This window comes from Tupaia chinensis, unplaced genomic scaffold (genome assembly GCF_000334495.1).
Source record: "Tupaia chinensis unplaced genomic scaffold, TupChi_1.0 Scaffold144017_1, whole genome shotgun sequence".
Taxonomy (NCBI): Eukaryota; Metazoa; Chordata; class Mammalia; order Scandentia; family Tupaiidae; genus Tupaia; species Tupaia belangeri.
In genome coordinates, this window is record NW_006203869.1 from 252,820 (window position 1) to 275,373 (window position 22,554).

The following is a 22,554-nucleotide window of genomic DNA, read 5'->3' on the forward strand; positions in this document are numbered from 1 at the left end:
AAACCCCAAAAAAAAAAAAAAAAAAAAAAAAAAAGACCAGCAAAAATCAAAGTTTAGAAGAAATACTTTTAGGACCTGGTTGGTGACATGATGTTATGAGAGGCTGATCCCCCCAGGAAGGTTATGGGTCCATATCTGGAGATCCCCCATTCCCTGCCTTATACATGGGGCTCACAGATGCCAAGATCTGAGCCTGGGTGAAGGTGGGGACAGACAGCAGCATCAAGACCCTGGTGGGGGTGCTGTCTCTCTGTTTCTCTGCGTCTCTTTCTCTCTTTTGCTTATGAAAGAAAGAAATCAAGTTAAAAAAGAATCTTAGGGCCAGCTGGTGGTGTGGTGGTTAAGGTGTAGACTCCCACATAGCTGATTACAGTTTGAATCCTAGACCTGGTGGCTTGCTTTCTCACTTTCCCTCTCTTTCTCTCTCTGTCTCTGGTCAAATTAAATAATAACAACAATAATAAATTAAATTAAATTAAATTAAATAATTCTTTTTAAAAATACAGACGTTTTTCAAGTGGGAAGATAAATTTGTTATAATAATAAAACTGTTTGCTTTATTATAAATTTCTTTTTCTTTTTTTAAAACATTTTTAAACTTTATTTATATATTTTAATTTGACCAGAGGGACAGAATGAGAGAGAAAGGGAGAGAGAGGGAAGGTGAGAAAGTAAACTGCCAGACGTGGGACTCGAATTGCAGTCGGTCATGTGGGAGTCCAGCACCCTTAACCCACCACGCCACCTTCTGGCCCCTATTATGAATTTCTTTAGCTACGATAATCAAAATTTGGATTTTTCTCTGTGATAAAAAGGGTAATAATTAGCCAATAATGTCCTGAGAGTTAGGGAAGGTCCCAGCGGGAATCCATAGACTTGGTAATAAACTTGAATTGTGACATCAAGGAAAGGATTAATAGTTTTCAAATTACAATCCCAGATGATGCGAATAATAAAGGAGAAGGAAGCTCATAAGAAGAGAGCCATTGCGGGCAGACCACCGGGCAGACCACCGGGAGGCGGTCATCTAGAAGAAAAAGGAAAGAAAGAGCGCCAGCACCTTCACCACCATGCCACCTGCCGGCCCTAATGTTCTTTTTGAAACTTTCTTTCTTTCAGCGCCCTGGGGTCTGAAGCCAGAGGTGCTTCAGTCCACTCTGCCGGGGAGACGGGGTAGTCATGGGAATGGCGGGTACTTCGAGCTCCTTACTTGCCATGGTGACCTTATGGGCCCATCTATGGTGTCCGCTGAAACGTTTTTGTGGTTCGTGTGCCATAAGGGAGGGCTCTGGCCAAAGATTGTTGTAACCATTTCCTTATTTTCTGATGGGAAATTACCCAAAGGCTGTTCGGAGGGTCAATCCAACAGTACCTGTGACAAACTTTAACTTACTAATCGGGCACAGTAAGAGATCAACAACAGTAACTAATAATGAAATAAAATCATTGTGCCTACAGACTGTAATGAAATTATGTGAATGTGTTCTCTCTCAGCGTATCTTATTGTCCTCACCGTTTTTTGGACCACGGTTGACTACCGGTAACTGGAACTATAGAAAGCAAACTGGGGGGGCCAGCAGGTGGCGTGGCTGTTAAGGCGCTGGATCCCCATGGCTAGCCGCAGTTTGGGTCCCGGGACCTGGTGGCCAGTTGTGTGCAGGCTCCAAATCCTGACGGCAGAATGGAGGAGAAGGGATTGCAGTGTGATATCTCACTTTCCCTCTCACTGTCTCTCTCCTGTGAGTACACTTGCCCTACGGCAAAAACCAAATACATAAATAAATAAGTAAATAAATAAAAAGAAAAAGAAAGCTAACTGGTAGACAAGGAGAGACGAGTGTACTTTAGTTCCACTGATCACAGAATCTGCCCAATGGCTCTCTTCTTTTGAGCTTCCTTCTCCTTTATTATTCGCATCGGCTGGGATTGTAATTTGAAGGCTATTAATCCTTTCCTTGATGTCACAATTCAAGTTTATTACCAAGTCTATGGATTCCCGCTGGGACCTTCCCTAACTCTCAGGACATTATTGGCTAATTATTACCCTTTGCTTTCATTTATTCCTACTTATTCAACATCCTTTGACTGCAATAATGTGAGTCAATCTGAATTAATGTCCCACAAAAGACCCTAGGAGGCCTGCAGTCAAATGCTTACTGAGGTTCCTGTGTCTGCTAATTTAGTTACTCAATAAAAAACCCATTTTTTCTAAAACGGCTGGATATTTTACTGCTGATTTGATTATATAATCTGTTACGATTCCTTCTGTCTTTTGTGTTATTCTTTTACTAGAGATTTTTGTTAGGTTTAGTTTTTTGGCATTGATATAATTTAAAAAATTCACTGGTTTCTTCTAAGAAAATTATTTGCCATTGTGCGGATGGGCTTAGTAACCAATTCCCCTTGTGTCTTTGTACAATGTAAACCTGAAGTTGGGATTTAATATAATTTCTCCAGATACAGTACAAATATGTCAAAGACTGTGCTCACAAAGCATTACTTACTCCTTAACGAATCAACGCCTAATTTCATTGTTATTAAAATCAGGTTTTTAATGGCCAGATTAATCATTTCAATGTGATTGTGTGTTTTTGTCCACTTAGTTCTAGGATTCCTTCTTTTTAGGTATCTCTTTTACTTTTCTCTCTTTCTGTTTCTTCTTTCTTTTTTAAAATTTGCCGTAGGGCGTGTACACTAGTTGGACAGTGACAGAGAAGGACAGAGAGAGGGAAAGTGAGGAATCACCTTCCAGTGGGGCGTGATCATACCACAATTCCCCCTCTTCCATTCTCCTCTAAGGATTTTGGACACACACACACACACACACACACACACACACACACACACGGGGCAAGTCTTTACTGCCAGGTTCGGGTCTCAAACTGCTCAGTCAGCCATGTGGGATCCAGCTGCCTTAACCTCCATGCCATCTGCTGGCCCTGTTTTAGTTTTCTCTAAATTATTTAGGTTAGAATAAACTTCTTGTATTTAATTTATTAGTCTCTGTATTCCAAGTTTCAGCTGAATATGCTTTCTTTCATTTTTTTGGCTACAAATTCTTTTACCATCGGATTTGGGGAAGTTTCTTGGTAGCTGAGGAATCTTCCTCTCCTATTATGCATTTCCCTTTTTATTAGAACTAGAATTTATTTTGCTAGAGTTTTCTAATGAACCTCTGTTTCCCTGCTGCCTTCCGTCACGTTGACTTTACCTTGCTGAATGAATAGAGCGTGTTCATGGCTCCTCGGTAAACTCCTGGAGGCTCGTTCCTGAGTCGTGCAATTACCTGCCGTGCAAATAAATACGAGACCCTTGAGACACAAGCGGCTTCTCTGTGAGTTTGATATTAATAAACTGGAACCAGGCCTTGTTATTCTCTGGAGGGAGGTGGCTTGGGGTACTGGAAAAAAAGGGGGGGATCCAAAGCCTGAACCTGGGTGAGAGTCTTGCTCCTCGGTGGTCCTGAGCCCCTCCACTGCTTGGCCATGTCTGATCGACTTGCAGTAACAACTTCTGCTCCCCCTACATAATAGGTGTGGTGATGAGATGCAGTGAACCCCCTGCCTACCACGTGTTCTCGGCTGCCCAAGTCCCACACGCGCCCTTTGCGGAAGGCTGGGCCCTGGCAGGGAACAGGACTGTCTTCACAGAGCTCACCATCTCATGTGCAAGACAGTAGACGTACTTCCTAAGTTATCACAAATCAGGGAAGCTCTTCGAATAAGAGAAAGCTTTGGCATTGTATTTGTGTGTGTGTGTGTGTGTGTGTGTGTGTGTTTGGGGGTTGCTTAAATAGGAGACTCTTACCAGGATGCGATGCCAGCCAGGACTTGAAGGCTGTTTGAGAACTGTGACTTGTCAAATGTGTTGGTATCCACGATTCCATATCAACAACTCTAGAGTGGGTGCTTTTCTTTTCTTTTTAAGTTTCTTTCTTTCTTTTCATGAAAGTGAGAGGCAGACAAAGACAAGCATCCTCAGCAGGGTCCCTTCCTGGGATCCTCTCATGCCTTCCCAGCACATGAGGATCCCAGGTGTGGGCACCACAGGCGTCTACACGTTTCTGTGGCCTTCCACGTGGATCGGCTGCACGTGAGCAGTGCCTCATGTCTGGGCCACCGAACTATAATTATGGAGAAGCGTCCTTCAAATTGCACATTACTGGACCCACCTCTGGGGATGTGTAATTTAGTAGGACTCTGATAACAATCAGTGCTTTTTAAAAGCTTCCCAGCTGAGCCAGCAGGTGGCATGGAGGTTAAGGTTCTGGATCCCACAGGCCTGACTGTGCAGTTTGAGTCCTGGACCCAGTGACTTGCACATCATGCTGGGCCCGTGTGTATGTGTATGCCCCAAATCCTGAAAGGAAACTTTAGGAGAGGGAATTGCAGTGTGGCCATCCCCCTGTGGGGTGATTTCTTATTCTCTGTCTTTCTCTGTCTCCCTGGTGAGCACATATGCCTTATAGCAAAACTAAAAACTAACTAAATAAATACTGCATTGTTGGAAAAGTCATGACTCATTTTTGCATAGGGAAATAGAAATCATGCATGACTTTTCCAATAACCCAAAGAAAGCTTCTCAGACGATCCCACTGGCCTGTCAGGTTTGGAAACTATTAATTTGGAGAAATCCTAGTCAGAAACAAAAATTGTCCTTCCAGGACCAACCGCGGCTTAGTGTTCTTTTGTTTCCAGTTCTCTGCTTAGGGCTTCTTACACCAGCCCCTAGGTTTCTGAGTCTCTGTGCTGCCGGGGCCGGGGCCTCCCCCGCGTGGTGGAGCTGGTTCCCGTTTCCCAGCAGGCAGATTATGTCAGGGGGACTTCTGGTTGCTATTCAAGTGCTGGAAGGAGGCCTGTTTCTGATGCACACTTTGGAATTCTGGTTTGTAACATTATATATTAGGTTGAATGCTGTGGGCTGGTGTAGAAACCTAAATGCTTTTTGTAAATCTACACCTATGGGAAACATGTCTGCAATCCCATGGAAGGAAGCCTGAAGTTCCTTTCCACAAGAATTCATTGTACTGTCGTCCTGTGCCTTATAGTATGACTTCAATGTATTTTGCATACATACTTAATAGAATTGAGTGGTTTTAAATATGGGGCTAAGCCTAACTCTTTTTTTTCAGAAAGTATTTTTGCTATAGGGTAGGTGTGCTGGCTATAGAGACATAGAGAGATAGAGAGACAGTAAAGGAGAAATCACCCCATAGGGAGAATAGCCACACTACAATCCCTTCTCCTCCATTCTCTCAGGATTTGGGTACACATGCACTCGTGCCCAGTGTGAGTTTTAAGCTGCCTGGGCCGGGACTCGAATCACAGTTGACTATGTGGGAATCCAGTAACATAACCATTATACCATCTGCTGGTCCCAAGGCTAAGACTCTTACCTTGGGATAATAGGGTCTATCAAAGCCTAGTTTGAGTCTTGGGAAAAGGAAACTAGGAACCCCTTCTCTCTCCCTCCTGGGGCTTTTCAGGGAAGCTGAGAGTAATGTATTAGAGAACTAAGAGTAGCCTCTGAGATTTACCAGTGAGAGGTTTTTCCTGCTGTTGTTCATTTGTTCGTTTTATTTTGTAAAATTGATCTAGTTACTTAATTAAAAAAAATCAGAGGGCATATGCACTTGCCAGAGAGAGAAAGAGAAAATGAGAGAGATGCAGGAAGCCCTCCCCCCGTCCCCTTCCCTCATGGGGCATGGTCATAATGCAGTCCCGTCTCCATTTCTCCCTCCTGTCTGGATGGGGCGCGCACACACAGCGCCTACAGTGTTTCTCTAGCAGCCAGGGCTGGGACTCCAACTGCATGATGGGCCGTTTGGGATTTGGCTCCCTTACGCAGGAGGCCATGGGGCTGGCCCTAGATTTTAGATCCTTACAGAAAAGTCTCACTTCCAGGCCTGACTTTATCTTATATTCTTTCTTGGCACTTCTCATGTCTAGTCCAGGAGCACAATGAAAAATCCACATTTATCAGCGCAGACTTAACTTCTACCCTAGACTCTCACCTGCTTTCACAAGGAAGGTGCTAGCTCACAAGCGTCCCCTTTACCCATCGTCGAGATCCCTGTGTGTCAAGATTCCTTCCTGGGTCCTTGCTCAGACGTCTCCCTGTCTTCCCCATCTCCCCGACTGCTGTTGGGCCTGTCTTTTAGCTGGAGTTCTAGGATTCACTGAAGCTAAAGGACAAAACACAGAGGTGGGATGTTAGGGTCAGGAGGAGAATAGGTGAGGGAGGTACAGAAACCTGTAAAGCCCAGTCTTCATTCATCGAAACTGGAGATGATGAGAGGAGGTGAGGCTCGCACACGTCAGGTGACGACCATGGAACCAGAGCTGCTTCTGCCGGGAGTGGCCTGTCCTGTTGCTGGCCTGTCAGACTCCCCAGAGGGAGATGGTTTTGTGACCTGAGAAGGTGATCACTGCTGTTCCAAGTCCACCTTGACCGAGGGCAGGAGCAGGCTGGGCCAACAGAGAGGGAGAGGTGTGAGGGGAACGAGGAACACGAAGGAGAACATCTTTCTGGGTGAGCATGGCAGAGTGTTTGAGAGGTTACAGGAGGCCCTAGAAGGTGTTGTTACTTGCAATGACATCTATACCTCAGGTGTTTGGCATTCCGTAATGCTTGCTTGGTTTGGCATCTTTCAGTAAGACTTCTATCAAAAATGGACCCGTTGTCCATTTGCCGTTAGCAGAAAGTAAAAACAGATAAAGATGAGAGCGTGCAAATGTTCCTCCGGAGAGTTTCTCAATATTAAAATTAACTGGATTTCCACATTATCATTGGGAATATAATCAAGGGATTAATTTGTGATGAAAAAGACTGTGTGTGTGTTTCCCTTTCTTATTTTGGAGGAACTTAGCCTTTATTAGAGTGCTTTAGTTGTTCAAAGGCAACTGATTTCTCTTAGTTATAGCAGATGGTGAAATGGCCCTCCAGTGTGTTGGGGTAGCTGTCAAGTCGATTAATTCTCAGCAGGCCATTGTGTGTTAATTAGACCTCTTTTTCTATCGGAGGAAAAGCAGTATGTTACCATGTATGATAATTCTAAGACTCTAAGGAAACTTCAGAAATTAATCCATTTTCTTGTCAAATACTCAAAGAACCTTAAAACAACTGCTCACAGATATAAGAATACTGGAATTTTATTGGCTGAATTTATTTGAAAGATAATCTAGACCAGTGGTTCTCAGACTTTAGTAAACCTTGGTATCAGATGGAGGGCTCGTTCAGATTGCTGAGCCCTACCCCTGTGAGTGAGGTGTGGTAGGGGCAGGGAGGGACCTGAGAATCTGCATTTCTTCTTTTTTTAAACCTTTTTGTTCTCCAGAGAGTCCAAGTGCTTGCCAGAGAGAGAGGGGGCACGGTCACGCCACAATCTTTTCCTTTCATTTCTCCATTTGATAAGGATTTTCGACATGCACACACATGCGCCCAGCATGTTTTTCAAGCTTTAGGGGCTGGGATTTGAACCACAGTTGGCCATGTGGGTTCCAGCTCTCAATACACAATGCTTACCCACTGTGCTACAGGGCTGGCTTGACATTTCTAACAAATGTCAAGGTGATAACGATGCCACTGGTCTGATGATGATTCTCTGTGTTCTACAGAACATCATAGGCTTCATTTATTGGCTCCTTGATTCACTCATTCAACACACAGTTATGGCACTCCTACTCTCTCAGACAGTATTTTAGGTAGTGGGGGTTATAATGCATCTGACAGATAAATTCATGTATCTGTACTATTTGATAAAAATAGATGCTAGAATAAAAGACAAAGTTCTTATCTCTGGGAGCCTTTGTTTTAGTGCAGGAGGCAGACGCTCCGTCATGTAATACTCATGAGGGAGAAGGGCTCTAAAAGAAACAGAGTAGGACACCTTGGAGGAGAGCGGTGGTCAGGGAAGGTCTCCTTGAGGAGATGAACCCTCCAGAAAGAGGCACGACAGGTCTAAGAATTTTGGTGTTTTACTAGTTGGAGTTATTATGTACTAAAGTTCTCCGGGGTTCATTTTTGTCATTCATTGAAGGAACTAAATATTCCTTAAGGCCTTTACAGGTCTACTAATTTGCTATAGGGTGTGTATGCTCACCAGAGAGAGACAGAGAGAGGGAAAGTGAGAAATCACCCCTCAGGGAAGGTGGCCATGGCACAATTCTTTTTCTTCTAGGACTTTTGTGCTTGCTTGCACATGCGCCCAACATATTTTCAAGCTGCCATGTCTAGGACTTGAACGGCACAGTCAGCCATGTGGGTTCCAGCTGCCTTAACCAACAAACCACCTACTGGCCCAGCTCTGCTAATTTGATACTTTTTGCCCTAAAAGGACGTTGGCAATACAATCTTAGTCATGGTGTGTGGCTTAGACCTGAGAGTTCCAGGGACTTGGGCTACGAATTGTGCACAGGGAAGGTGATATCAGAAATGCTTACATGTGGGTTGGGTGGCAGTGTGACACATTCTGATCAAAGAGTAATGTGTAGCGACAGGGGCCATTTCTAAGCCAGGGGAATAGCAAAGGGAAGACCCTCCAGAAATCCCTTTCTTCTGCCATAAGGGTGGCAACATTCTGATGCCATCAGCCTGGCTTCTGGAGTCAGAGATTATAAGGCAGGGACCCAAGATGACCCTTGCATAGCTTATGGATTGTGAGCAAGAATTAGACCTTTGTGGTTATGAATCCTAAAATGTTTGGGGCTGCTTGTTTCTACAGTATAACATAGCTTATCCTGACCTCTGCAGTCAATAAACTGAGAAATCTAGAGAGACCAGGAAGAGCAGTTGTTTGATAAATAATTATTTTAAAGAGAAGATGCCAGTTGGTAGCTCTTTGGTAGATTAAGGGATTCTATTCTGATAAAGCAGCTAGTTTAGGGACTTGTTTAAATAATGAATGACTACGTATAGATTCTATTATTGTGCATTCACATTGGTATAGACTATATAACCACATCATTGGAGAGGCAGTGTGTGTGGTGGTTGAGGCCACAGGTCTGGGGCTGGGTTGCCTGGATTCAGAGCCTGACTGTGTCTCTTCCTAGCTCTGTCACTTTGGGAAAATCACTTGAGCATGCTGGACTCCAGTTTCTTCATCTACAAAAAGGGATAATAGTACCTGTCTTACAGGGCTATTGTAAGGAATGACTTTGTTGCCATGTGTCAAGGCTTGGCATATAATAGAGAGCTGGCAAATCTCAGCCATTCTTATTCTCTCTGTCCACCTCTCCATTGTTATTATTATTGACATAAGATGAAGAAAACACTGAAAGGATAGACACAGTGTTAAGTAGTCATCTGAGTAGCAGAAGTCCGAGTCATTTTTATTTTTTATTTTTTTAGTTATCATGATTTGTTTGCACTAATCTTAAGTTGCTTTATAATTAGAAAAAAATGATTGAAAAACAGTGTATTTACTATGATTTCTTTTGCCAAAAGCATATACACCACTTTTCACACTAAGTCCTACAATTTCCGCTTTTCCTCACTGTTTTGTGACCTCGTTTCATTGTTTTTTTGTTTTCTTTGTAAAAGTTTTTCCCCTAAGGTACGTGTGCTCACCACAGAGAGTCAGAGAGAGATAGTGAGAGATAGTGAAAGGGAAATTGAGAAATCACCCCCCCCCCCGGGGGGATGGTCATGCCACAATCATTTTTCCATTCTCCTCCTGGGATTTGGAGCGTGCGTGCAGACATACTCAGTGAGATTTTCAAGCCGCTGAGTCTGGGACTTCAACTGTGGTCTGCCATGTGGGAGTCCAGAGCCTTAACCGCTATGCCATCAGCGTAGCGTCCTCCCCACCTTGGCTTTTCAGCTACTCTTCATGGATCCAGTTTTCCACCTTTGTTTCTTTCATGATTTTTTTCCCACCTTTCTTGACCACTTACTGTTGAGACCAATGAATCTCTTGGTCGCCTATAAGTGATTTTCCCTAAATCTCTCTTACACTGCTGTTTCCCATCCCAACCTATTTCAGACTTCTCCCACTTCATGCCTGGACTGTCAGGTTTTCTTGATCATGGTCTTTTTAAATCCATACATATGGTGCAAGTCAAAGGCTTTTCAAATCCCACTTCTATTGTATCATTCCTTGGGCAGACACTTCCAAGGGGCTCCTCACATTCCCCATTTCCCAGGATAAAATCCAATTTCCTGGCTCAACACCAAAGGCTTTCCACGTTCATTCCTTTCTCGCTATCCCAAACATTCCATTCTCGACGGAGGGCCTCTTCCTCCCATATTTCCGCACGCGAGTGCCTTTGCCTTCCTGCTCCCTTTATGTCCGGAGTTTACTCATCCTTCAAGATCTCACTTAAGCATGTGCTTGTGCAAAATGTTTCCTTTTTCTTTGTGAATCGCAGTAGCACTGTTGTGTTAATTTGGCTGTTAATCGCGCACTGGCTTGTGATTTTCTGGTATTGAAATAGTATTAATCACGTGTTTATCTCTTCTCTCACCCTCAACTGCAATGTTCCTGAGGGTACTTACAGGGCCTAAACCTAGGGGGGCCCTGTGGAAGATGGGTGATAGGTGGGGTATTGACAGATAAATTCCTGTCTCTGTACTACTTGATAAAAATAGATGCTAGGGTAAAAAGATCTCTTTTTAAAAATGTTTATTTATTTGGAGAGAGAAAGAGAGACAGAGAGACAGGCACCCCCAACAAGGTCTCATGTCACGACCCACCTCTGGCCTCAGGCATCCTGGACAACAGACATTTGTGCACTTGGTATGTTCAGGGGAGTTTTGGGTCAAGAACTCAGTTCCAGGGGCCGGCAGGTGGCATGGTGGTTAAGGTGCTGGACTCCCACATGGCCAACCATGGTCTGAGTTCTGAACTGGCTTGCTTTCTCACTTTTCTTTTCTTCTCTTTTTTCTTTTCTTTTCTGTTCTCTTTTCTTTTCTTTTCTTTTTTTTCTTTTTCTGTTGAGTGCACATGCTCTATAACAAATTCAAAAAAAAAAAAAGAAAAAGAAAAAAGAAAAAAGAAATAGGATAAATAATTCTTAAAAAAAAAAAAAAAAGAAGAGAACCCAGGCCCTTCCCATGTGACCTCAGTGAACAGGGGCATTGCGTTATTGCTATACCACCGTGGCTGGCCAGCTTCCTCTTGTTTAAAAAGCAAAAAAAGTTTCGATTTTGATATTTTCTTGTTGACTTTATTTTTGACTTTACTATTTATAATGCTGTTTACTCTGAGAATCTGATCTGCTTTTATGGTCAGATCAATATGTGCTTGATTGTCTCCCAAAGCAAGCCTTCTATAATTTACTTACTAGAGCAGGCCATTACATTGCTGAGTATGGGGTTTTTAAAATGAAATAATAATCCAACTAGTGAAATCCCAGTTACAGGACAGAGGCTTCTGTTGTTCACGACCCCTGGACTGTGGGATCCCTGAAGAAAGTTACCATTTCTCAGGTCTCCCCAGATCCTGGCATTGTCTCTGGCATAGGGGACTGCTTCATGAATGTCAGATGAACGGCTGTAGAACCAGTCTGCAGACTTAGAAGGAGAAGCTGTTATATCTCAAGAGATTTTTAAATGAATTTAATATATTTTATTTTAAACAGACAAAGCACAATTTTATTTTTTTAATTTTAATTTAATTTTATTATATTCTTAAAAAAAATTTTTTTTAGAGGTTTTTGCTATAGTGCGCGTTCACTCGCCAGACAGACAGAGAGAGACATAGAGACAGAAAGCGAGAAATCACCCCCCAGGGGGAATGGCCACGCTGCAATCCCTTCTCTTCCATTCTCTTCTCAGGATCTTGGGCATGCACACACATGAGCTTGGCATGAGTATTTTTTTTTTTTTTTTTGTTATTGGGTCATGAGAATCCAGTAACCATCTTTTTTTTTTTTTTTTTTTTGGAGGGGTTTTTTCAACCTAGGGCGTGGGGGCCTGCCAGACAACAGAGAGAGACATAGAGACAGAAAGCGAGAAATCACCCCCCAGGGAGGATGGTCACGCCGCAATCCCTTCTCCTCCATTCTCCTCTCGGGATCTTGGGCACGCACGCACACGTGCCTGCTGTGAGTTTTAAGCCACCAGATCCGGGACGCGAACCGCAGTTGACTACATGGGAGTCTAGTGACATAGCCATTACACCAACTGCTGGTCCCTCGGTGTGAGTTTTTAAGCCACCGGGTCCGGGACGCGAACTGCGGTCGACTACATGTGAGTCCAGCAACATAGCCATTATGCTAACTGCTGGTCCCAATTTTATTATATTCTTATAGAGATTTTTGCTATAAGGTGCATATACTTGCTGGAGACACAGAGAGAGGCAGAGAGAGAAAGTGAGAAATCATCTCAGGTGTGTGTGTGGCAGGGGGGGGATGGCCATGCCACAATCCCTTCTCCTCCATTTTCCTCTCAGGATTTTGGGCACATATCCACACACACATGGTGTGTTTTGAGCCACTGGGTCCAGGACTTGAACCACAGTCAACCATGTTGGAGTCCTGCACCTTAACCACTGTGCCACCTGCCAAAGCGCAATTTTGAATTTAACAATGTAATACCCAAGAAGTCTTCTATCTCTTGACTCATGACATTCATGTCTTGGATTACAGGATCTACTCATTTTACTGTGATTGTTGCCATCATTTTCTTTTTTCTTTCTTTCTTTTTTTTTTTTTAAATTTGCCATAGGGCATGCGTGTTCGCTCACTGGAGACAGATAGAGAGACTGGGAAGGTATGAGAGTACTCCTCAAGGAGGATGGCCATGCTGCAAAATCCCTTCTCCTTTATTCACCTTTTGGGATTTTGGACATGCACATGCGCCTGGTGTGTTTTTTAAGTCACCAGGTCCGAGATTTGAACTGCACAGTCAGCCATGTGGGATCCAGCTGCTTTAACCACCATACCACCAGCTGGCACGCCATCCTGGTTTTCCAAAGGTCCCATATTTCTGTTTCCCATGCCCTTTGCAGTGATCTTGCGAGGCTCACTCTATTCATGTTCTTGCCTCCACTTTCCGCTTCCTTGAAATTTACCCTGGAACATTCAAGGTGGCTCTTCCAGGTGGTAGGTGGTGACGGGGGCCCAGTGACCAAGAGAGCAAGTGGATGTGATCAGACTCTTTGGGTGTAGGGACAGAGGGGCAGATACAGGAAGCCTCAGCGCTAGACCATTTGGTGCCAGAAGAGCAGAGAGATCTTAGCCCTTAGCTTTTTTAATTTTTTGTTTATTTATTTATGTCTTCCGTGGAAAAGAGACAGAGAGAGATGGAGAAACAAACACCCCTTTAGGGTCTTAATACCACAATTCACCCTTAGTCAAAGCTGACCTGGATCATGGGTATGTACATGCCCAGTGTGTACAGCAGACCCCAGGATGTGAACTGGGGGCCTTTCCTGTGTGGGTCCAGTTGCATTACCACTGCACCACCACCTACCTGCGCCAGTCCCGTACAGTCCCCCTTTTTTATATGATGTAAGTGACATTTGAAGGGAGCATACTGTCATACAATGGTGTCCTGGCAACAGCGGCCTGTTTTCTTCAAGTCCCCAGAAGTCACATCATGCTTTGGCCATGGTCCTCTGCAGTTCCTACTCTCCTAGTCATCGCTCAATCCTCCTGGGTGGCAGTCACATCTGAAACTCCTTCAGGATGTCGGAGGCCTTCCTTTTCCAAGTCCGCGTGCTTGTTGTCTTCGCCCTCACTGTCCTTGACAGCATCGCAAAGGGTAAAAGTTACTGGTCTCTGAATACCCAGATTGTCATCCCAGGTATTTTGGTTACATGTCCGGCACTATTATTTGCATGCTTTATTCTGGACAGTATTAGTCAAAATTAGTCACAAGACACACACAAAAAAGTGGACAAAACACAAGCCAGTACTATGCAGAGATATATCGACCGAGGGTGACCTTGCAGTATGCCGGCTGAGACCGACTGGCCAGGACACAGTGTTGTTATCTGAGCCAATTTCCTCCCTTTTAAAAAAGAGCTCATTTATTTCTTTCTTGAAAGAGAGAGTAACAGAGAGAGAGAGAGTGAGAGAAAGAAAGACAAAGAGACAGGATCTTTTTTTTTTTGAGAGGTTTTTGCTGTAGGGCGTGTGTGCTTGCCAGAAAGACAGAGAGAGACAGAGAGACAGAAAGCGAGAAATCACCCCCCAGGGGGGATGGCCACACCGCAATCCCATCTCCTCCATTCTCCTATCGGGATCTTGCACGCATGCACACGTGCCTGGCGTGAGTTTAAGCCGCCGGGTCCGGGACTCAAACCCCAGTCGACTTCGTGGGAGTCCAGTGACATAGCCATTACACCAACTGCTGGTCCTGAGAGACAGAATCTTATGCTGCAATTCCGCCTAGCCTTTCCAGCCAGCCAGGATCACGGGCACGTGTGCTCAGTGTGCGGGTCAACAGGGAGAACAGCCCTTCGATCTTCTGTATTCATCTGTCTTTGCCTGAGCAGTTTGATACCGGCATGCTACTGATTCAACACTCTTTGGCTAATTCTACTGTTTGAGAACAAACCACATTTCTTTCTTTGTTCTTTAAGGTTTTTATTTTATTGGTGGTAGAGACTGTGCTTACACACGGATGTGCATGTGAGACAGAGAGAAAGAGAGAAGCACCTGTGTCCCAGTCTCATCACTGTGATCCGCATCCCTCAGCTCTCCAGCTTGTTGGGATCTTGGGTACACACGTATGCCTGGGTGTCTTCAGGCCAACCTGGCCATCTGAACTGGCAGTTGGCCATGTGGGGTCCAACACTGCTCTTGAGTTTGCTACTGACTACACCATCAGGCTGGGCCCAAACTGTGTTTCTTGGTGCATGATGAACACATACACAGAGTACTGAAATAGATTATCATGTGTGTAAATAAATACATATGTTTTGGGGATATTCCAGAGACAGAGTTTAGATGAATCAGCACAGTGTGTGGAATTGCTAAACAGTAGGCATATATTCTAGAATCATTCCAAACTTCTTGCACTCAAATTCTTCTGCAGAAGCTCAACCTAAGGCACTTATTATAGCAAAGACTTTCAGGGCCAGCCAGTATCCCTGTGGTTAAGGTGGCTGGATCTCACATGACTGACCACCTGTTTGAGTTCCAGACCCAGTGGTCTGAAAACCAAGCACGTGTGTATGTGTGCCCAAAATCCCAAAAGGAAAAAGGGAGGAGAGGTGGTGACATGACTACTCCCCAAGCAGGGATTACTTTCTCACTTTCCCTCTCTCTTTCTCTGTCTCTCTCCAGTGAGAGCACATGCTCTCTAGCAAATTTTTTTTTTTGTTAAAAAAGGCTTTCATATTTGTGAGAAGATAATTTTAGATTTTACTTAGATTGTGGATTTACTTGGAAGGCTTCCCTTGTTCTGTAATTAAGATGCCCAGTAAGGAAGCATCTTCTTGAAAGAATGAAATGCTAATACATTATATTGTTAAAGTATCTGATGCATTGTTTGAACTAAATGCATATTAAAAATGATAATTATATGTGTAATGAGTTTATTCCAAGGTTGTGAGTGTGAATTGCTTACTGGAGGTGTAAGGATCATTATCACCATCACTCTAGACTCCTGTATTGTGTGTTTGTGACTCTTAGAGTCCTGGGCTTATGAGAACCCCGCTAGATGTAACCTGGGCCAACCATCATCCAGTTGGGTTGGCATAGATGGATGAGAATAGACTTCAATGACCAGAGTAAATGCTCAGTAAACAGCGAGGGTCATTTAAGCTGCTGATGGCGAGCGTGGGCTGGGACAGGTCGTGAGATTTGCACAGGGCTCTGAATGTTGGTTCTGGACTAAACACACTGCTGCCCAACTCCATATAAACACTTCGAGCCCTTCTTCAGCCTGTTACTATTATTTTTTTAAATCAAGGTTTTTCTTGTGATAGAGTAAGCACAAAGCTCGAATTATGGAATGACCATGTGAAGTTGCTTTCATGGGATGGTTATCATATAATTTTGGTCAAAAGAGCACAGGGAGTGAATCACCTAACAGTGGCTGCTGTAGCTGCCTGAATTTCCTGAAATAATTTGAAAATTGTGTGTTTTTTTTTCCTTTTCTTTTAAATCTACCTCTGGATTTGCTATAAAGGTCTCTAGTGATATTAAAATCCTTCAGAGGATTTGATAATGATAATTTAATATTATTAGAGGCTTTTATAGCAAGAATATTGTTCAAATGAGACTATCGTTCAAAATGTGAAGGCCGGTAAAAGAGTGGGCTTGATCCATGTTTTAGGAGGATACTCTGCTTTTTCTTTTTAAGAGGTTTTTACCTTAGGGCGCATGCGCTCACTAGAGAAAGACAGAGACAGGAAGAGGGAATGTGAGAAATCACCCCCAAGGGGGATGGCCACGCTGCAATCCCTTCTCCTCCCTTCTCCCCGTGGGTTCTTGGGGATGCATGCACACATGCCTGGCATGAATTTCAGGCCACTGGGTCTGGGACTTAAACTTCGGTTGGCCATGTGGGAGTCCAACAACGTAACCATTACACCATCTGCTGACCCTCTGCCTTTTTCGAGGTTGATAAATTGTTTCGCTTTCATGAGAGCAGCATTCTTGATAGAATGTGACACTGCAAGCTGCACCACCACCCCCCCCACCCCACCCCCCGTTTTCTTTCCAGCAGGATAACAGGCACAGGTGTAGGTGCCTGGCATGTAGTGGTCTGCCTAGGACTAACCCCCGTCATCTATGTGGCTCTAGCATTGTGGAGTGGTGCAGTACTGCCATGCTGCTGTGGCTGGGCCTGGGAGGATGCTTTCTTTTTTTTTCTTATAATAAATGTCAGATTTACAGTGGAGCATGATTTATTATTATTATTTAAATAATTATCTATTAAATTTTATTTATTCATTCATTTTTTTTTAACTTGACAGAGAGAGACACAGAAAGAGGGGAAGTGAGAAAGCAAGCCACCAGGTCTGGGATTCGAACCGTATTCAGCCATGTGGGAGTGTCCAGTGCCTTAACCACCATGCCACCTGCTGGTCCCAGGAGGATGTTTTTGTAACTCATTTGAGTGAAACACCCTCTTGATTTTGACCTCCAGGTTGTTGGGGGCATTAAATGAGATGATGCATAGCTAATACCTGGCCTTTGTTTTTAATATGCTAGTTCCCATAACAACTGCGACTGTCTTCTACTGCTGCTACACCTCTGCTATTACTTCTATGTTCTGCTGAGCCCTTTGAAACTCAGAAGTTAGTTTTACACTCATTTGATGGCAAAGCCTGCACCGACTCAATTGGAGATGACTTTAAAAAATCATACTTAATGTGAAGATTCATTCATTGATTTCAGAAATATGAGTGTATTTGATTTTGGGGTGTCATTCTAGACTCTACTGGAGGTTTACGTAATATACATCATCATGCATCATTTTATTTTTGTAAAATGTGGAAAATTCTTAAGTCTAAGCCCCAAGGGTTGAGGTTAAGGGATTGTGGACCTGAATTTGTGTTTTATCCAACATAGACAATCTTAATTGATTTCATGGTGCATGACGCATGGGGTGCTGATTGCTCTGTCTGTAAAGGTAATGGCTTCTTCAGGTCAGAGGCTAGATATGACTCACTCAAGATGATCATGCAGCATAAAGAAAAAGATATATTTGAAGCTCTTCTGATGAAAGGAGACAATTTGTCAATTTAGGACACGTATAGGTCTGATTTTTTTTTTTTTAAGGTATTTTTGCTATGGGGCATATGCGCTTGCTGAAGACACAGAGAGAGAAAGTGAGAAATCACCTCCCGGGGGTGGGGGTGGGGGGTGGCGGCCACACTGCAGCCCCTTCTCTTCCATTCTCCTCTCGGGATTTTTGGGCATACACACGTGCACACATACCCAGTGTGAGTTTCAAGCCACTGGGTCTGGGACTTGAACTGGGATTGCCTGTTTGGGAGTCAGCGCCTTAACTACTATGCCACTTGCTGGCTCCTAGGTCTGAGTTTTGACTGATCAGAAGTTAGAAAGAATAAAGTTATTCATCACGAGAAGATGTTGCTGTCCCATGGTGCTAGATGCCACAGTTTAACTAATGTGAGACTTCTGATGTCACGCCGTGGGTGTCAGCATGGGCCTCTGGCTTCATTGCCGGGGAAGAGATGAAGACGGATCCGTGATGAGCAGCCATTCCTGGGTACGAAGGGGCTTCCATGCCTTCCATGGTGACAGCTTTGCAAATTCAGTCTACTAACATTTAAATAAACCTGTACTCTTTTCTCCAAAATCATAAGTAGTCAAAGAATGGATCTTTAATTAGTTACTATTTCCTTGGTCTGAGTAATTATCGATTTAATGTGGTCAAGACTTTTACTTAATTTTTTTCAGGTTGTTTAATCAAAGTATTTGTTAATTTAGACTGTCTTCCAAATATTTGACATAAACGTGGTTTTTCCTCAATTATCTAGATAACTCTAGGTAAGGTAATTTTGGAGGGTTTCCAGATCACCAGGTAAGTATTTTGCCCTCCATTTTTTGGTCGTTGCGTGCAGTGTGTGTGAATGTACGTCTTCATAGCAAGAATCAAGAACTGATTGTTTCTACATGTTCTGTCTAATGAGTAGTATTACAAAAAGCTTCATTAGCTGACCTGTAAAGATACCTGGCACCTAATGAAAATGTGGTGCACACCATTAATTGTATTGTAGTTGAACCGTGAAGCCTGCTAGGCTCAGTTTAAAATCATATTTTACCATTACTCTTGGTTGGGCCAGCCCCATGGCCTAGTGGTTAACGGAAGCCAGATCTCACATGGCCCACCATGGTTTGTGTCCCAGACCCAACAGCTTGTAAAACATGTCAAAATCTAAACAGGATGAAGAAATGGAGATGAAGGGATGGAGGCATGACCGTGTCCCATTGGGGGATGCTTTCTCCCTCTCCCTCTCCCTCTTCTGTCTCTGTTGCTCTCTGGTGAGCACATGCATCCTTTGGCAGTTAAAAACAACAACAACAACAGGGACCAGCAGTTGGTGTAATGGCTATGTGGCTGGACTCCCATGTAGTCAACCGCGGTTTGAGTCCTGGATGCCAGGCTGCCAGGTGCGTGTGCCTGTGTGCCCAAGATCCCTAGAGGAGAATGGAGGAGAAGGGATTGCAGCGTGGCCATTCCCTCTTGGGGGTGATTTCTCGCTTTCTGTCTCTCTGTCTTTCTCTGCCTTTCTGGTGAGTGCACACACCCTCTCCAAAACGAAACAAAGCAAAACAAAAAAACAAAACCAACAACAACAACAAAACAACAATAAAACCCTACTCTTCGTAAATATCTGTTGCCCCAACCTCTCGGGTGAGGGATTGGGGGCCATCCAGTGGCAAGGTGGTCAAGGAGGCTGGATCCCACATGGTTTGAGTTTTAGACCTGGTGGCTTAAAAAACATGCAGAGCATATATGCATATATGCCCAAAATCCTGAAAGGAGACATGGAAGAGAAGGATTGTGGTATGACCATTTTTCATCAGGGAGTACTTTCTCATACAGATGTACCCACTGGGGGGAAAATTGGGGGATCAGAATGATCATGGCATTTATAAGATAGCGATAAATCTGTATCATTGAGAACGGGCTGAAATCTAAATAAAGAGTTGTCACATACCGAATGATGTTATTTATTCAGACCATCCATAATATGACATGCAGAACTCTTTTAAAGAGTATGAGATAATTAGACACAACTAAAAGCAATCGTTGGTGCTCACAGTTGACATTTTTACATACTAGTTTCTTCGGTATTTTTAGAAGTATATTAACTTCTCATTTTGAACTATTAAATATTACGTAACAGCTATATTATCTCTAGTCAGTTCTCAGAATTAATGCTCTCTAAGTGATGAGCTTACTCTAGAAATGTCCTTGAGACCTTGATAAAGTGTGTGAGTAAATTTGAAAATGTAACACAATACATTTATGAAAACATCTCTAAGATAGTAGCTCTGAAAATGATAATAGTTCCTATGATAGACAATTCAAGATTTTCTTTTTAAACGATTAGGATTTAGGATTGGGTTTTTTTAATGTGTCATTTGGTGGTTGTACAGATTAATATCTTTCTGCTAGGGAAATGCTAATGGTGATTTAATATTCTTTTGGGGGGATGGTTTGATTTTGATGTTTGTGGGGTTAAAGTGATTTCATTTGCAGCTTTGTTTAAATCGCATGGGAAGCCCTGAGGTGTAGTGTAGGTCTGGAGTCAGGCAGACTTGGGCTTGAATGTACCTCTTTCTAGTTTTGTGTCTTGGGTATACTCCCTAACATTTCAAAGGTCAGATTCTTTCTGTAAAGTACAAGTTAATGTATCTCTCAGATATTTTGTTGGGAAGATTAACTATTGTGTTTAAAAAGTACAGAGGAGTTACTTAATCAATATTAGCTTTCTACTTCCATTTCTCTCTCCTTAATTCTTCTTATAGGTCTTATTGGAACTGCTATTTAGCACTTATAAAAGAATATCTTGTGTTGCTAATGGTCTTTTTTTGTTTTACTGAAATATTTTATATATATATATATAACAGAGAGAAAGAGAGAGAGAGAGAGAGAGAGAGAGAGAGAGAGGTTATTGCCTTAGGGCACATGTGCTTATGGAGAGAAAGAGAGACAGAGACAACGAGAGGGAAAGTGAGAAATCACCTCCCAGGGGAGATGGCCATGCTGCAATCTCTTCTTCTCTATTCTCCTTCCGGGATCTCGGGCATACATACACACATACACACACACAGAGGCATGTTTCAAGCCACTGTATCCAGGAATCAAACTGCAGTCTGCCATGTGGGTGTCTAGTGATGTTACTGATATGCCATCTGCTGACCCTGAGATATAATTTTAACATACAATATTAACCAATTCTAAATGTGCAGTGTAGCATGCTTTCGTAAGTGTGTATGGCTATGTAATTACCATCACTATTGTGTATAGAACGTTTCCATGCTCAAAACAGTTTGTCGCCAGTATGCAGTCTACTTCCCTCCCACCCTCTGCCCTGGCAGCAACTCCAGATGCTCTCTATTATTAGTTTTGTGAACATATATTTCAATCATTCTCTTTGTTTTTAATGTTAGAGGGCACATGTGTACAAGTGTGTAAGAAAGAGAGAGAGAATCTTAATGGGGCCTGGTCATGCTATAATGGTTTATCCTCCAAATTCTTCACCCTGTCAGGATCCTGGGCACACGTGCACATGCATGGGAGCATATTTTTCAAGCTGATGGGACTGGGACTTGAACTCTGGTCAGACATGTGTGATCTGGTTCTTCTTTATAGCGCCTAACTGTTGCAATATGGGGTCAGTTCTATTTTAATTTTCTCTTGGGTAAACTAAGAACGGGATTGCTGCGTTATGTGGTAAATGTATGGATAGCGTAATGTAATAAATGTAGTTTCTTTATAGGAAACTATTTACCAAACTGTTTTCCAGTGTGGCTGTACCATTTTGCATTCCCACGAGGGATGTCTGAGAGTTCTAGTTGCTCCATATTCTCACCACTATCTGGTATGGTCAGCTTTTTTAGTCATTCTAGTGAGATAAATTTTTCTTTGCTTTCATTTGTATTTAGCTCATGATCAATGATGTTGAGCAATATATTCTTTGGTAAAAATGACTGTTTAAAACTTTTGTCCATTTTTATATTTGTTTTAAAATTTTCTAATTATTGAGTTGTAAGAATTCTTTATGTATTCTGGATATGAATCTTTGGTCAGAGATATTGTCCTAGTTTGCTATTGTGTGGCTAACAGAAATACCCGAGACTGGGTCATTTATACAGAATAGAGGTTTATTTGGCTTACAATCTTGGTGACTGAAAAGGTAAAAGGCATGGGACTGGCATCATGCCAGACTCTAGATGCTATGTCAGAATGTGATTGTCACAGAGTACCAAACTGTTTTCCAGTGTGGCTGTACCATTTTGCATTCCCACGAGGGATGTCTGAGAGTTCTAGTTGCTCCATATTCTCACCACTATCTGGTATGGTCAGCTTTTTTAGTCATTCTAGTGAGATAAATTTTTCTTTGCTTTCATTTGTATTTAGCTCATGATCAATGATGTTGAGCAATATATTCTTTGGTAAAAATGACTGTTTAAAACTTTTGTCCATTTTTATATTTGTTTTAAAATTTTCTAATTATTGAGTTGTAAGAATTCTTTATGTATTCTGGATATGAATCTTTGGTCAGAGATATTGTCCTAGTTTGCTATTGTGTGGCTAACAGAAATACCCGAGACTGGGTCATTTATACAGAATAGAGGTTTATTTGGCTTACAATCTTGGTGACTGAAAAGGTAAAAGGCATGGGACTGGCATCATGCCAGACTCTAGATGCTATGTCAGAATGTGATTGTCACAGAGAGGCTGGTGGACATCTGCAGAAAGAGAGACCTGGAGGCAGTCATCTTCCTTTTATGACAACCTGCTTCCTTGGGAACTAACCCCCTCTCATGAGAGCTAGACAAGGAAGTCCATCCAGTGGGAGTAAGCCGCTTGACTAGGATCACAGAGCCAGTCCCTGGGGAGACCCACACAGGCATTGACTGCTGGGTCGGTGCTCTTAGGTACCACTTGGATAGA